At 40.2% G+C, this 6,793-nt stretch overlaps 1 long non-coding RNA gene across 1 annotated transcript; it reads right to left on the reverse strand.

The window, feature by feature from the left end:
- Positions 1 to 2,485: 2,485 nt before the first annotated feature.
- LOC104611999 (uncharacterized) lies at positions 2,486 to 6,273 on the reverse strand. The gene is made up of 4 exons (XR_737750.2): positions 6,100 to 6,273; positions 5,888 to 5,972; positions 3,430 to 5,725; positions 2,486 to 3,271 (listed from the first exon to the last, which is right to left on the reverse strand). It is a non-coding gene; the product is annotated as an uncharacterized LOC104611999 (long non-coding RNA).
- Between the last annotated feature and the right edge of the window lie 520 nt (positions 6,274 to 6,793).

The raw sequence follows: 6,793 nt of genomic DNA on the forward strand, positions 1-6,793 counted from the left end.
TAAGGGTCCAGCATGAACCATTCCAGTTAGCCAAATCCAATTCATCATGGCCGACTCCTTGTTGCTATACGGCCTAATCCTCTTGACCAATGAGTTTGGCATTCCCTAGTCAGACCAGAAGGACCATCCTTGTGGACATCTAATGAAGAAAAACTTCTTCTTCTAGTTGTGGACAAATGACGGGTTGTCTACTACCCTACCCCATCGGTCTTGGAACTACCACAAACCTTCCCCATTAAGACCAACCCAAACTAGACACCCCTTCGCATTGTTTCACGCATGGCCTCGATCGGTCAACACCAATGCCCATCCCGTGTACGGACGTGCACCGGATGACCTCGACACTCATATGGGGAACGGACGACGAACGCAGACGTTCCAGACCTGTGCCGACCATGATCACGCGTTTTCAGCCCATAACGATTCTCTACTAAGACGGGGAAAGAATAGAGAAACTATTTCCACATAGCCGAAGCCGAGGACTCCGCACAACATGCCATCTGACATCGACCACTACGGCCTCGAGAGTAGGGGGCAAGTGATGAAGGGATACTTGGCAGGCCTCAGATCGTGCCACGTGGCATCGACCAGATCAAATACTGGCTACACATCATCAACTACTTCCAACCACTCCTAAGGCAAGGTTAGTTATAAAAGGGGGTACTCATCTCAAGGTAAGCATATTCAGAATTCCAAGAGAATCATCCATCCTTGGCAATTAAGGACTAAGCTCTGAGCTCTTGTCTCTTGCCTAGTCCAACCCCTCTTAAGCATTCGGCTAACTTGACTATCGGAGTCTTTGCCCTTGGGATAACACCCGGGGCCTCTAATGTGTGCTCTTCTCTTGTTTAGATGTTAGACTGCAGACGTGATCAGGTTTGGAGGGATTTTCGAAGCCCTTGGGTTGTTTAACATTTATATCTTCTCAAAGTTCACCATTAAGAAAGGCATTGTCAAAATCAATTTGGTGAATGCACCATTGTTGACAAACCGCAAGAGAGAGAAAGGTACAGATGGTTATCGGTTTCACAAATGGGCTAAAAGTAGTAGTGAAATCAACACCAAGAATTTGAGTAAACCCTTGTGCAACCAAACGGGCCTTGTATCGGCCAATGGTGCCATCGACCTTCCGTTTTACCTTATAGATCCACTTGGTTCCTACCACATGCATATGAGAGGAGTATGGTACAAGACTCCAAGTACCGTTATTGATGAGGGTGTTGAATTCTTTTGTCATAGCCTTACGCCAATGAGCAGATTTTACTGCTTTGGAATAGCTAGATGGTTCAACAGTCTCATCATGTAACTGGGCCAACAATGACTGAGGTAAAGGATACTTGGTAATTAGATGAGAGTGAGGAGGAGAGAGTCGTCCATCGACCGAGTAGCCATATTGTGTTGGCAAGAAATTGCATAATTCTAAGGTGTTATAGGAACAATGTTGTCAAGAATATCTTGAAGAGGATGTGTTCCACGAGGTCCAATGTCGGGGGAGGTGAACCCTTCTTGAGATGCCGATGTGCTACTAAGACTGCCAGTACTCATGGAATTTGAAGTAGATTCAAACCGCGATGAAGAAGGTGGAGCCAATGATGGAGGTGTGCTGGGAGTAGTGCTAGATGAGATGGGAGACTGCAAATAAATTATGGCTAGATGAACCGGATCTAGAGAAGAGACCGTAGGTATGCCGGGAAAATTGTGTTCATAAAAAATGACATGGCGTGAAGTATAATTTCATCCAGTAGGAGGATGCAAACACCGATAACCCTTGTGTTTATCGCTGTAGCTGATGAAGCTGCACTGCTTCGAGCAATAGTCAAACTTGTGCCAGTTGTGTGGTTGAAGAAATGGGTAGAAAGCACACCAAAAAATCTTAAGGAACCGATAGTCTGGAGGAGAACCAAAAAGAATCTTGAAGGGAGACTTGTGGCAGAGAGTGCTGGTCAGAAGCTGGTTAATTAAATAAATTGTTGTAAGGGTAGCATCTGCCCAGAAGGAAAAGGGGAGCGACGAGGAGGCCAATAGAGACAATGTTGCTTCGGTGACGTGGTGATGTTTCCATTCAGCATTGCCATTCTATTTGTGTATGTGAGGGAAAGCAAGCTGGTAAGTGATGCCAACAAAGTCCGAGTATGTAGAGTGTTTGCAATGTTTCTGTTCAACATTGCCGTTCTATTCATGTATGTGAGGGCAAGCGAGTTGGTGAGTGATGCCAACGGAGTCCAAGTATGTAAAGAGTTTGCGATATTCTCTACCGCAATCAGATTGGGAAGCTTTGATTTTAGTGTTAAATAAAACTTCAACATGACACTTAAATGACAAGAATACATCAAAAACATCCGACTTCCTTTGCAAAGGAAATAACCAAGAAAATTTACTATAAGCATCAATGAAAATTACATAGTAACGAAACCCTACATTAGACAAATTGGGATTGGTTCCCATACATCAGAAAAGACCAAATCTAATGGACCGGAAATAATTGTAGACGAAGGGGGGAGAGATAGCCTATGACTTTTGCTTAATTAACAAGAATCACATACTATATTGGTGCTGAAATTAAGTTGACCTTCATATAGTAACCCAAACTATGACACTACTTGCCTCACAACATGCATAGCTGGATTTCCGAGCCGCTTGTGCCAATCACTGATGGAAACCCGTTCACCGACTAAGGTTGAAGGCTTATTCGTACTAGTCATGCTTCTTGGAAATTGATAGAGACCGCTTCTACTGGGCCGTCACGGTAGTATTTTCCCCATATAATCCTTTAGAAGAAAACAATCACCATGAAATTCAAAATATAAATTGTTATCACGAGCAAACTTGGGAATGAAGAACAAATTTTTAGATAAATCTGGCACATGAAAGATATTGTTTAAAGCAAACTGATGAGTAGCAGTGTTAATAACATGGGAACCAATATTCTTAATTGCCAAACTTGAACCGTTTCCCACTTTAACTTGGTCGGTTCCTCCATACTTGGAATGAATCTATAGATTATCAATATCGGGTGTCATGTGATGTGTGGCACCACTATCTGGATGAAGGTTGGGTCGAAAGACGATTGGGTGGAAGCAATGCTGCTGTTGTAGGCGGTTGGTTCCGTCTCTTCGTTCTTGAAATTTAAATCATAGCACCGATGACATTTCACAGCACCATGTCCCGATTCATTGCATAGTTGACAGACAATTGGATTGTTGCGCCCTCTACTTCCATTATTTGTGCAGTTGTCTGAAGAACCATACCCCTGCCTCTGCCATAGTTATTCCTAAGAGCAATGTATAGGTTGTTGTTTAGATTCATATTCAACTGCCAATCCGACAATTATGTAAAGAATTAAGTCACTAGTGTTAATGGGTTCGACAACTGCAGATAGACTATTAGCTATAGATCTAGCTTTCCGAACATATTCAGAAATAGGCATACCTCCTTTGTTGAGATTCTGGAGTTGTCTCCTGTACTGAAGCAATCTAGAGCAGGAATAGTTGGTAAAGGACTTAACGAGGGCATTCCAAACATCGTGAGACGATAGATGTCTTACTACTTGTGCAAACACGTTCCTTGTGAGAGACGCAATAATCCAAGAGAGTGCCAACTAATCTTTCTCAAACCAATCTGAATATGTTGGATTGAGGATCATTCGACTGCCTTCAATCAGATCTTGTATATATTGTGGTGGTGCAGCAATTGATCTATCTACATACCCCATTAATCGGTTTGTGTAAAGGATCGACAGAAGTTAGGCCTTCTAGAACAAGTAGTTATCATTGCTAAGCTTGATGGGAAGATAGTGTATTCCACTTGACTGGATTGAGTTCGAGCCTAATGTACTGTTGGTGGCCAAGACACTCATTGAGCGTTGAGATTCAGAGCTGAAGCCACTGGAAGCCATGAGAGTCGAAGTAGACTCTGCTACCAAGATAGAGTTGAAGATTTGGAAAGAATACTTAGGCTCGATGATTAATTTATTGTCCTTGATCTTATTTATAATGAAAAGTTGTACAACAATGAGAACTCCATCGAAGATGGAGTTTCACAGAAATAAGCAACCAATAAGAATACATCACGTTAGGATAACAATTATCCTACTAAGGATAAGACTTAATAGAAATCTAAACTGACAAGGAGTACACGTGGAGGTATATCTCCAATAGTCTGGTTACTAGCTTATGCATCCTTTGATGTGAATGAATGAAGTTCCTTTAATTTATCTAGAAAAACAGGTTATAACTTCTAATTATATTTTATCAAAGCTATCTACAATGTTAACTTTTTTGCTTGGAAACCACAAAAGATGAAAATATCTAATTTCTTTTCTATTTCACATTTTAGTGCACAGATTATTCATCCAGAAAGAATTGATTTATAGAGAAATGTTAATACAAACCGAATTAATTCGCTTAAACTGTGTCTTTAGATTCAGGAGTATAATCCGTACCAAATTGCTATTCCCCAAAATTAATGAAATTGAAATGACTCCTCAACAAGAATCCGAGCCCGGATCACAGCTAATAAAATTTGTTCCAACATCCTACCAACCCATTTAACGCCATACATCTCATATTTAAGTGGAACCGATGTGCAGTGTTAGATCAAGTTAGTAGAGTGTTGGAATGTGTTTTGTTATTAGGAGATTTGAGGTCTAAGAATTCTACTCACAGACACTACAGTCTATTCCCAATATTCCCAATGTACAGTTATAGTGGCCTGTGGGCAAGAGATCCAAAATATTCCCAATGTACAGCTGTAGTGTCCTGTGGGTAGGAGGTCGAACTCCTTTTTAATTCCCTCTCTTAATTCCATTTCTACATGTCCTAATCCAAATACAAGTAGTAAATTCCATTAAAGTCTCCATATTCATTTTTTGCGGTATGGAAATCATGACTCTGTGATCCTTAAGGCTATGTTTGGTTTGAAGGAAAAAGTACGGAAAGGAACTTGTATAAGTTTCCCAACTTTTCCCTTCCTTTCCCTACTTTTTCCTTCAAACCAAACACAGCCTAAGAAAAAGGTAGGGAAAGGAAGGAAAATCCCGATTCAAAGGACTTCCTTTTCCTATCTTTTCTTCCAAACCAAATACAGCCTTAGTTGAAAGCCGGAATCTTCTCTTTAATCTAACCATTAAATGGACTAATCCCTTCAAATAACATAAAGTTTCTTTTTGGAAGATTTATATATTCGCTTATGTATTGTCCTCTTTTCCTTTACTTTGATCCGTTCTACTCAATTCCTTGTTTAAACTTCTATCTCTTGTCTAAAGAAATGGAGATATCTGTTTTGAGGGCCTTTTTTTTTGTCTAGCTCAATGATTTATGAAATTTGTTTATTATTCTTTTGGGTAATGATGAAACTTAGGCTCAGTTTGAAAAGAGTAGAAATGCAAAATATATAGTACAAATACATACAAAATATATTGTTTATTAGCCACCAGTTACAATCCTTTTTCCACAATAATTACCCAAAAATCTAAGAGCTGTACCAGTGGAAAGTTCTCTCCCAAACAATCACATAGTATTCAAGATAATACATACATAACAAGGACATACATATTAGTAAGTGAACACAGTGTAATTAACTATCAGATAACATGGTGGGTGTCCCCAAGTCATGAACTCTCTCTCTCTCCTACATGCTAAGGCATATCATATCCTGCCCATATGCTCTCCATGGATTCCATCAGAAGCAAGCTTCACACAGCCAACAACAACACAAAGCAAAGAGGCTGCACCCATAAAATCAATACAAATTGGTTAGCTTCAAGGTCAAGCATTCCAGAGATGGCCTGTCAAGAACGCTTCAAATCCCTTTTGGGTGAATAAATCATGGAAAGCAAAGCCTATTTCTTTTATGCTTGATAGATTTGGTTTTGTCATAGAAAACTTACCATCCCTCAATGAAGCCTCTATCTCCTTTCTTTTTTGATTGTGGGCAGCATTTCTTCCGCTTAGGAGGATTTTCAGTTGGATATCCTTCAAGAACAGAATAAGAAACAAACAAAAGAAAGATCAAACCATTGAGAGCCCACAAATAGCATGGAGGAAATAAGATGAACCGTGTGTCTAGGTCTATGTCAGAGAGAGAGAGAGAGAGAGAGACCTGGTGGAGGCTGGTTGTTTCCTTGTTTTTCTGATTTGGGCATTTTGGACCAGAAACAGCAGAGGCTATAAGCTACTGTTGAGATATCTACTAGCTTGTGTGGACTCAGATGGATCTCTCTCTATATCCCATAGTGTATATATACACAAATACAGTGCAAAAGTTGGGGTTAGACGTGGTGGTCGCGATGCTGTTGGCCAGCGCCGGCTGATCTTTAAAGTTATTCTCTTCTTTTTGAAACCTTATTTGGTAATGTTTTTCGTCCTCTGATTCACACAGACTGCGTGCAGGTTACAACTCTGATGATTCCTGGATTTTCTTTTCTTTATCCTTTTTTATTTGTTTGTGAATAGATTCATAATAATTATGAATCCCAGCCTATCGGGTTGGGTTCAAGTGGCCCTAACATGAACCGGGTTGGGTCATCCTCAAACTTCTTTTACACATGATATTGTGAAATTGATGAAGATTCCATGAATAACCTTCACTAGAACGATCAGGGTTAGATTGGATTTGGTTGGTTATAGTGGGTTCAAAAATTCTGTCTTTATAAGTTGGATCAAGTCGGGTTTAAGAGAATGTGCCTAACCCAAGATTTTAAAGATTAATTGGTTGAACCAGGAACTTGAACCATTCCTACGTCCAGCCGTAGTTCTACCTCAAAAATCATCAGAGCATTGAAAATTGGGATTCT

Source organism: Nelumbo nucifera, chromosome 2 (assembly GCF_055504915.1).
Source record: "Nelumbo nucifera cultivar China Antique chromosome 2, China Antique-T2T, whole genome shotgun sequence".
Lineage (NCBI taxonomy): Eukaryota > Viridiplantae > Streptophyta > Magnoliopsida > Proteales > Nelumbonaceae > Nelumbo > Nelumbo nucifera.